The sequence below is a fragment of the Vanacampus margaritifer genome, chromosome 17, assembly GCF_051991255.1.
Source record: "Vanacampus margaritifer isolate UIUO_Vmar chromosome 17, RoL_Vmar_1.0, whole genome shotgun sequence".
NCBI classification, from domain to species: Eukaryota; Metazoa; Chordata; class Actinopteri; order Syngnathiformes; family Syngnathidae; genus Vanacampus; species Vanacampus margaritifer.
In genome coordinates, this window is record NC_135448.1 from 19,959,057 (window position 1) to 19,970,089 (window position 11,033).

The 11,033-nt window shown below is 38.1% G+C and overlaps 1 long non-coding RNA gene across 1 annotated transcript; it reads right to left on the reverse strand.

The window, feature by feature from the left end:
- Positions 1–489: 489 nt before the first annotated feature.
- On the reverse strand, positions 490–10,872 carry LOC144037124 (uncharacterized). Its single transcript, XR_013288822.1, has 2 exons — positions 4,091–10,872; positions 490–3,651 (listed from the first exon to the last, which is right to left on the reverse strand). It is a non-coding gene; the product is annotated as an uncharacterized LOC144037124 (long non-coding RNA).
- Positions 10,873–11,033: the final 161 nt, after the last annotated feature.

Below are 11,033 nucleotides of genomic sequence, written 5' to 3' on the forward strand. Positions count from 1 at the left end.
TGCCCTCCCCCCAAAAAAATTAGAAAAAATGCTAACACTGTTCTTATCTTAACCTTTGCCCTCCCCCAAAAAAATTACAAAAAATGCTAACACTGTTCTTAGCTTAACCTTTGCGCCGGTGGAGCAAACAGCGCTATTAAGCCTTCAATGTGTCTCGCGGCCGGCCAGTCACTCAGTAACAGTTTTATCGACACTCGGAGGCAAAAGGAGGCCAGTCTTATCGTGACTTGAGTCAGACGATCGATATCAAGGTCAGATGTTGTTCAACATGGTGGCAACGGTCTTACATTTTTTTTTTTTTGCAAACAAGACTTGCGATGGAATGTGAAGAAGGTATATTAAAATCACCAACTGAGGGGTGTAGTTAATCCATAACTTTTTGCGTGTCCAATAAACCAACTGGTGAGATGAGAAATGAACAGAGTTTCCTGCGCAGGATAATTCTTAAAGGAGATCTCCTGTTGCACCATTGAATCAAACTCCGACAAGTTCTGATCAACAATGCACACCCTCCTCTCGAAGGGCCAGCCTTTTATTACAATTCAGTCTCCAAGCAGAATATCTCTCCCTTCATGAATGAGCAAATGTGTTATACAGTTGAAGGACATGTCAAACAATAGAACTCTTAGTGCAGTTGCAGCTGTCTTCGTCTCTAGCCAAAATATGTATATTTTCAAGGCACTTTTCATATTCTTCTTCATAACAAAATCTCACTTTATCATTTGACCCAAAAGCACCAATGACCGTGACTAATGGAAAAGCAAAACAAGTTCTGTTCAAGACCACAATGTACGTGTACAAAATAAAACAAGAAATTCTGGACCAATCAGTGTATAGCAAGGGCGAAAATATGTTTTCGTACAAAGTGATGAGAAGGAACTTTTCTAGACTAAATAATATGGTCCCAGCTTTAACCCAGAACATACGAGGTCAACATCATGTGCCCTGCTCAGGACACAAGACACTTTGACAAACTTAAAATGAAGAATTAAATGTTCATGATCAGTAACAATAATCGATATATGAAAATAGGTATTAAAATGTTATAATATCCTTCAGTCCCCCTTTTGGGCTTACGTAAACACTAAGCCCAATAACTAAATATTTAAACATTTTACACAAAGATTCCAGCGGGATCTACATCGGATGTTGCAGCAGGCCGGGCTGAGGAAGTAACAGACTCCATCATCATGTAAGAAGACTTATTTCGTACGTCCTGTTTTTCAATTGCGGCAGAAATAATTTTCTCGCAAAGGGAACGAATACAGGGTATACAACAACATCCGCATATTGTTATTAGAGCCGTAAATACAGCAATTGATATCAAAATTGTGGAAATTAAGGTTTTGTAGCGGCCAAATACAGTCATCCAATTATCCCATAGCGAAGTGTCTATACCCGAGTGTTCATTCATCTTTCTATTAAGTGTCCGGAGTCCCTTAATTGCAATAGTTAAAGTACCATCCGGTGCGGTATTATTAGGAATGAAGGTACAACATTGATCTGCGAACATTGAGCAAACTCCCCCTTTTTCTGCCAATAGCATATCAAGTGCAATTCGGTTCTGAAAAGCCATCAAAGATGTGGCAGCCAATTGGCCATGTACAGCTTCAAATCCAGATTGAGTCCAATTTCCTAGTCTTTGTACATTGTAATGCACATAATTAATTCTGTCTACATTTTTGTTAATGGTACACCACCAACAAATTAGGGATTCAAATCCTGAAGTTATTTGATTAGTCAATTTGTATTCATTTGGCACACCTCTCGGCACTCCAATCGCATCAATGTAGGTGGGGACATTTTCCTGTTGCCAAGAAGATCGTTTAATTCTATGGAAAGGAGGAGAAGATTGTGGTTCCCAAGTGTCAATCATTTGTAAAAGGTTATCAACCGAGGTGGGAAAAAGTTGTACTGGCAGAAGAAGGGTGATGAGAGCACAATATCCTTTGCCATCCCAAGGCAACTTGTCAAATATCTGATTATGCCCACACCACCACCAAATGTCAGCCCTTGATTGCGGCTTGAATTTTTGACCCACATTTATTATTGTAGTGCAGTGTGAAATGTGATCTAGTTCTCCCAATTGTTCTCCGGTACCTGTCATTTTAATACATGAAAAATTACCATCTGCAATTTCCTTTGAAAATATTGGTTTAGTTGTCTGCAAATTCACTAGTGGATATATCTTATCCCATTGAGAGCATTTGGCATTTGGGGCAGTTTTATTCATAATTTCCATTATACATTGTTCCTCGATTTTAGCCGGGATTACTCTCAATAAAGGTCGTGGTCCCACACATACTACACACTCCTTACCAGAGGCGTGTGCTGCCTCGTGTGCTAGCAATAGCCAATTGTTGCTGCTTTTGGACACTCCTGTAGTAACCCTAAACCATTCAATTACACCATCAATCGGTACACTTACAGCTTTTACCCCATTCTCCATTGAGTATTTAGTCATTTTTGGTTGGTCTAGCTTACTCATAGTCTTATTTACACAGATTAGAATAGGAAAACGTGGGTCAACGCCGTGGGACCATGCCCATAACAGTAATCCAAAACAGGAGGTGTTGTACAGAGTTACATTAGCTGGTCGTATATTCCCGTCGGGAATGGAAAAGGTTAATTCTAGTTGACCTCCCATTTTACGCAGTGTTGTCCTTTTAGAAAAGAAAACAGCCTCCTTGCTTTTTCCCGGTGGCCAATATTGTCCACTTTGGGTGGTTATAAAAGTACCCCAATCTAGTTGCGCAACATTTCCTGTCAAATACCACCAATATTTCACCCATATTCCTCCCCTTGTCTCTTCCCATCCTCTAAATCCCTTTAATGACGTAATGGGAATTTTGACAGAGGTGTTTGTGTTTGGGGCAACTGTCACCGTGACTGAGTCATCATACGTTTTGGATATAACCCAGGGAATGTGTGGAGAGTTCATGTCTCGCTTAGCCCGAATTTTTGTGGTTGCGTTTATAGATGTGGTTAGGGGATCCCAAAAACACAAAATTGGCATAACAGTCAGTATAAGAAAGAGTGTCGTGATGCAGACGCAATTGAAGACGCATTGTCTCTTCGAAGCAGCCATCTTGTGATTTTTTTTTTTTTTTTTTTTTTTTAAACAGTCGTCACTTTCTTTATTTTCTTGTGTGGATGGTGCACTCAGGTTCCTTGAGCAGCATCAGCAGAAGGTTGAACAGAGCCTTTTTTTTTTTTTTTTTGAAGAGGGTCCTTCTGCCTCTCTCCAACTGCCAGGGGTGCAAAAATCGGTCACCGGGATTTTATCTTCCCAAGTTGTGACGCATTCTTTGTGGAATGCCCTGGAAAAAGGGACACATTCCTCCTGTTTCCATTCGAAAGACGTCCTCAGCGAAACTCAATCTTCATGTAGTAATTCCTCAGCTCGTTAGCTGACACTGGAAGCAGTTGAATGGCCTCTCGGCTGGCACATCTGGTCACTGGAACAGCTGGCTGGTCTCTCTGTTGATTCGTCAGATGGCAGGTGCAGTGGTTTCTCTGTTGATTCCCGGTGGTGGCTGGCTCCTGAAGGTGGGGGTTGAGTAGAAGGCGGACCTCCGGCTGGTCTAATAGGCAAGATGTGGAACCAGGTGCCCCGTGGACTGGACTAGATTGACCTTTTCATCACCTTATCTGGGTGCAAAATATTTTCATTTAGTCACTAATAAACATTTATTCACATCCCTTCTTTTTGAAAGAGCATTTTGGTAGTGTTATTAGTTAGGGGTTAGTAAATGTTAGTAAAGTTCTGTAGGCCTCTCCTGTGGGAAAAAATTCTGTTTGTTGTGACATTAAATTAGGATCCAGCCTTTGGCTGACTTTAATGACCTGAGCACATTCTTAAATGCAAAAAATGAAAATCTTTAGCCAGTTCAAATCTGACGAGGCCAATTTTGTTTACAGAATGTAATAATTATTGGAATGTTTTATAATATTTATTGTTATAGATATAGCATGGATGTGCTTCCAGCCATTAAATAAATGCAACTTTCGTCAACAAATAAAATCAAAAAATAACATCTAACCCCAGGGCCCCAAGGGAAAAATAGAAATAGAAATGGAACATATTCACCTTATTTTCGCCGTCCCTGCCAAAACTTACTCCTTCTCCATGGTCAAGGAAATCCCCAATTGTCCTCCTGTAAAATTCATTCTCACGGACTATCTATAATTATCGCATTAAGACTAACTTTTAATTTTAAATTTATTTATTTAACATGGACTGTTTGTGTCCTTCGCGACGATATACCCAGACCAACCAATAATTCCCCCATCTGAAAAAAAATAAAAAAATAAAATCGCTTTAGAGACTCTTTCAGACTAATATATAAAGTTTTGCAGTAAATAAATTTTGCTTGCTTTTTGTTTAGAAAGAGGGGAAAATTTTACATTTAACCAGCAAATTCGACAATGCGTCCCAAGCAACTATTTAAATTTCAAAAGAGAATTCGGGAAAACACTAGAAGACCAAACTTAAAAAAGTAAAATATAATAATTAAGATTGAAATAAATTGTATCTTATCTGTATTCATATTAGCTGTTTCAATTTCTGAAACCAGACGAAATTTACCTGTATTATCTTTTGTACTATAAAAATATTGTAGCTTATGCCAATGAATTTTACAAAGAATCTCAGTTTTCAGCCAATTCATCAATTATTATTAATACATAAAGTTGCCCTTAGTTTTAATGTTACCATTAAGCTTGCTAGTCCCCCTTTTTGATGTTTGTCCAAAAAGCTGACTGTTTCAAAATAGACAGAGATAAACAAATCAGATCAAATCAAAATAGACATCAAACGTTTTTAAAATGTAATAAATCTGTGTGTATATAGTGTTGTCAATCAGTTCATTATATTTACGAAATGTTTTACTGTAGATGTTATCACCTTATATCTGTCAAAAATAGAGTGCAGTTTAAACAGTCAGTATCACATCATATGGCCTGGTATCACTAATTCAAGGAAAGCATTGTTTGTGGGGTTGAGTCACCATCGTAGTGGACAGTTCTGGACGCAGGAATGCTTTAAGGACGCTTGTGCAGAGCATATGGAGCAGTTTTTCATAGGACAGTTCGTGCGGAGCATTGTGTGCATTGGGCAGTGGAGCAGTTTTTCTTTTATCACATTTGTATATGATGGCACAGTCATTGTTGCAACAGGTGGCGCCAGGAACCTCCCCTCTCCATCAGGTATTGGCAGGATGTTTTGTGATGATGGCTGCATCACGCCCCTCTGATGGTGGTGGCAGTTGCAGTTTCTTTGTGGGTGGGGGTTTTTAAAGAGGTCTGTGTCCCGCCAGTTGACTTTGTTCCGAAATAATGACCCTTGACCAATAATCCTCACTCGACTGAAAACATTAAAATCTGCCCCAACAGTATTTAGGTTATAACATGTCAGTAAATATTAAAACCAAAAACTTCCTTTATTAAAAAATTAAATAAAAATAAAAATAATAAAAAATAATAATTAAAACAATGAAAGTTTACAATTTTAAATAATTGCTAATTATATGTCAATATTTGTTATGGTTTACAATATTTAATTTAATATGTTTTGCATACCTTCATAAATAATACTTAGGATAAAATAGGACAGATATACTCTAACAATTTACAAATATAGTTAATTAATAAGTGTGTAGTTTTCAATTAATGTTTTCTCAATGGAGGCCGCAGCCCGTAAAGTCAGCCTTTGGTCAAACGTCAAAGCAGGAATGATTTTTAATTACATAGCACCTCAAATTATGTCAAAAATGTGTTTCTTCCAGATAGCTTCCCCAGTCTGTTTGTAATGAGACTTCAAATGTCGAATTCAAAGGTTAAATATATTCAGGAGAGATTAAAATTACTTTCTATTTATAAACGTCGGAGAAAAAATAAATAAAAAACTCCTTTTAAATTATAATTAACACATTACTTCATCCCCAGGACCGGAACATGGCACTTTGGTGCGACCCCAATTGTCCTTAATGGGTGTGTCTCCTGATTCTGAAAAGATATTTAAAATTTATTAAACAATGTTCTCGCGCACAAACAAAATCATAAGGGAAAAAACAATCATCTATATAAGAATTATTCCACATTAATTGCCATCCAAGTTATTTGTTTTTAGTTATTATTATTATTATTATTAAAATAAGAGTAGAGACTAAACTATTTAATCTAAAACAATCACACAATTAACATTACCTTTTATAAAAACATTTTATTTGACCTCATTACAAAGATTGATGGCTGTTGGCATTTTTTAATTTGAGAAAGGGGACATCTGGTGGTCAAAATGAGTCACAGCAACTAAAATTTCCAGTTGACTCACGTCATTAATTGATTAAAGGGTGACACCTAGCGGTCAGCTAGAGTCATAGCAACTACAATCAGTCAAAGTTATTTATGTTCTATAAGCATAAGATATGCATCTAAATTTTATAATATCTTAAAACTATACCTCTCTATGTTATTTGTGTATTAATATTCGTTCGTTTTATATCAAACATAATTTTAAATATGACGTATTTGCACTCGTGAAGCCAGTTTAAGTATTCAACATTAGTGCTTAAGAAATTTATGTAAGGGGCTTATAAAATCAGTTACGGCAACAATTTATATAATGTCGTTCAATTATTTAACGCAGACAATTGCGGGTTTTAGCGTTAGAAGTTTTATTAGTAATTTTACCGTCTAATTAATTTATCCCGTTTAGCGCTTATTAAACGGCTTAATTTGTTTTATTACATAAATTTGTATTATACAGTTATTTTATTTGCAAAGCAACATTTCAGTATTAATCATTTTTTCAATACACTTTTCTTAAAGATACGTCCGGGACTCTCCTCTATATAAAATTACATACACTCATAACATTATTAACGGGCGGTCGCCGTGTACGCACATTCAAAGTTAAATTGCAGTCATTAAAACCATCGAACAAATGCCATATCTTATTAGAATAAACTAACCTTTTTCACAATATAATCAAGTCCCGTCGTTCAATATTAATTACATTTTAAGTCATTATTTAAACGGTATGATTAATCCGGAAGCTTTAATTCCGACTAGCGGAAGTCATATCAGGTCAAATCATTTAGTCTTATATCATTATTTAGTTATATAAATGGTTATAACTTCACAAAAATACCTAAAGCTAGTATTCTAGCATTATTCATTATTTTGTCAACAAGCTTTCGATCATTTCTGGCTTTTCTTCCACTCGAAGAAATTACAGATGTGTGTTGCACCAGCTCATCTAGTTCGTGACGTTTTTTCACACATGCAAGTTCAACGTTCTTCATCAAAGAGATTAGACACACTGCAGATTGTAATGACGGAAAATAACCTTTTCTACAGCCGTCTTGCATCCAGTCGCAAAGTTCTTTTTTTTGTTTCTCGTTTAGCCTTTGTAGGTAAAATCCCTATAGCCACAGCGCATGCGTTTCCAATTTGTTTATCCAGCGTCATCCCATCTAAACTCAACGGAATCCCATTCGGGTCAAACCACTGTGTTTTGAGTTCAAATAGAGTGTCCATGTTTCGTCTTAATTATTAACTCAGGTATTTTATAGCTTATTGATTTGTATTATATTATATTGTAGATTATCATAGTTCAGTTGTATTAATATTTAAATGAAGTGACGTCTCACTTATAACAGAATTAATCAACTGTTCTCGTCGCGGTCCCTTTAAGATTTTACCGTAACGTTAGAGTTTCTTCACCGATCAGACGGCATACACACAACGGACAGACAAGACATGTCGTTTTGTACGACATATCAACACATAAATATCCGGATGTCAACTGCGCTACCCCAGCTTCAACAGTTTCTTTGTCTTTGAATTTTAATCACGAATATTCAATAGACCTATTGGCTTGATCTAAAGCGTCGTATCAAATATGCTTTAGTCAGCCCGACTTCCACGAGTTGAGTCAATACATCTTATCTCTTATATCTTGTCTAAAAATGTCAATATCCAATTATTCATAGACCTATCGATTAATCTTAAAACGGCGTACTAAATCCGTTTTATGTCAATCTGACTTCCTATAAGTTGAGTCCTTTGTCCCTAGAAAATGAAGCAGTCGATCCTCCCGCAGCTTTAATCGGCAACACTTATTCAAGGATCTTTGTATCTAATTACCCAAGAATCTATTACTCATAAAAACAAAGTGTTTGTCTCTCCCGCGCATCAGGCAGGGATCAAGACAAAGATGCTTTTTGAGCCGACTTCTCTCAACTTAAATATGTATGGACGTAAAACCAATGCCCACACATCTAACGCTGGTAAAAGAATAATGCTTCTCCAGCTGACTTACTCTCATATACACAGACTTCAAATCAATTATCTACGTATCTATCGTCTGTAAAAACAAAATTGTAAAGACAAAAATGTTTCCCAGACTGACTTACTCTCAACTTCATCTTATATCTCTTATCTCATATACATAGACTTCAAATCAATTATCTACGTATCTATCGTCTGTAAAAACAAATTTGTAAAGACAAAATGTTTCCCAGACTGACTTACTCTCAACTTCATATATCTCTTATCTCATATACATAGACTTCAAATCAATTATCTACGTATCTATCGTCTGTAAAAACAAATTTGTAAAGACAAAATGTTTCCCAGACTGACTTACTCTCAACTTCATATATCTCTTATCTCATATACATAGACTTCAAATCAATTATCTACGTATCTATCGTCTGTAAAAACAAATTTGTAAAGACAAAATGTTTCCCAGACTGACTTACTAGCGATCGCTATTCAATTCAATGTGCACCACAAATATGTATACTTAAAATACCGTAGGAAATTCCACAATTATTGACTCCATACAACCAAACAACTTAAACTTCTACCTCTGCTCACACAAATCTCACCCTTGATTTGGCTATCTTACAAGAACGCATGGCGGCCGGAGCGCTCCTAGACAGAAAGAATTCCTCAAACGTGGATAAGATCTCCACTTACCTCAATTAATATGGCGCCAGGAATTCAAACCGTCCGCGAACGCAACAACCGTCAAACGCCTTGCCGTCGGAGGGTCACCAACTGAAGATGGTATATTAAAATCACCAACTGAGGGGTGTAGTTAATCCATAACTTTTTGCGTGTCCAATAAACCAACTGGTGAGATGAGAAATGAACAGAGTTTCCTGCGCAGGATAATTCTTAAAGGAGATCTCCTGTTGCACCATTGAATCAAACTCCGACAAGTTCTGATCAACAATGCACACCCTCCTCTCGAAGGGCCAGCCTTTTATTACAATTCAGTCTCCAAGCAGAATATCTCTCCCTTCATGAATGAGCAAATGTGTTATACAGTTGAAGGACATGTCAAACAATAGAACTCTTAGTGCAGTTGCAGCTGTCTTCGTCTCTAGCCAAAATATGTATATTTTCAAGGCACTTTTCATATTCTTCTTCATAACAAAATCTCACTTTATCATTTGACCCAAAAGCACCAATGACCGTGACTAATGGAAAAGCAAAACAAGTTCTGTTCAAGACCACAATGTACGTGTACAAAATAAAACAAGAAATTCTGGACCAATCAGTGTATAGCAAGGGCGAAAATATGTTTTCGTACAAAGTGATGAGAAGGAACTTTTCTAGACTAAATAATATGGTCCCAGCTTTAACCCAGAACATACGAGGTCAACATCATGTGCCCTGCTCAGGACACAAGACACTTTGACAAACTTAAAATGAAGAATTAAATGTTCATGATCAGTAACAATAATCGATATATGAAAATAGGTATTAAAATGTTATAATATCCTTCAAATGCTACACTGCTAGCGTTCACAGACTAGCCGCGTCTTGCTAGCTTTAGCTGCAGTGAAAGTGTTTATTTTGGTATCCTGCTGAACTTTTCACACTGGAAAGTCGCTCCGTTTTGCAACAGTTACTCGATCATATACGTGGTCCAAACGTGGTCCAACTCTACTCGGGGTGAAAGTTCACCACTGCTTTGATCAACTCTTGAGCAATCCAGTTGCTGTACTGTAGTTTTGTTAGCTAAGATGATGTCAAAAGGCCCAACGGGTGCGTTCGGGAACGCTTGGCTTTCGGAGCCTCATCCACACTCGCTGACTTCATCCTTCAAACAAAAGCGTAATCTCGCGGTCAAAAGTTCAAGCGGCTGCTGCTCTTAACATTTCACCGACATTTCCTTCCATGCTACAAACTGGACTGCACATTTTATATAAGATCATGAAGAAGAAAACAGAAACGCCGTGGTTTGTGTTTATTGGCCTCCTCCAATGAGGCCATTGTGTTCCCATTGAGGGCCTCGCGTTACAAGGCAACAGTGCGCCTATTATGCCTCGGTCGGGGCCGCACACGCACACGCACACGCACACGCACACGCACACGCACACGCACACACACAGTCAGTCAGTCAGTCGGCGGCAGGTGTGGAAAATTCCACGAGGAGGCGTGAAAGCCAGACGCGCGGCTGTGGAATCACAAGCAGCACTTGCGAAACTCAAACCCGAGTCAAAGGAAAGCGTCACCAATCGGGGACGGGGACGAGGACGAGGACGAGGACGAGGACGAGGCCTCTTCTGTTCCATATCATCTCCTCGCTTCGTCTCGCAATCCGAACGTCTGGCAACCGTCCAGAGGCAACGCCCCAAAAACGAGCGCCGTTGATTTGGACAGGAGAGGAACTTAGCGGATGTCGCCGGGCCCAGCTAGCGGGAGGTGCGAGAGGCGAGCCCCGCATTCTCGGCAGTCGTCCTCGCAATTTTCAGGACATTTTCTTCGATGTTTGGGCCGAGAATATTGTTTGTACACGTTTAAAAAATGTGCACTCGTCAAATACAGGATGCTGGTGAAAAAACACGCGATCCGTCCCAAAAACTGCAAAAAGGAACAACATTTGGAGATACGCGCTTTTCAAAAGCAAGTATCTCCAAATGTTGCTCCTTGGAGAGGCTTGCATTTCTTTGAAATCTCCTCACTGATGTCATGCCGATATTCACGCCAATGAAAAGCAATAATCACGATTT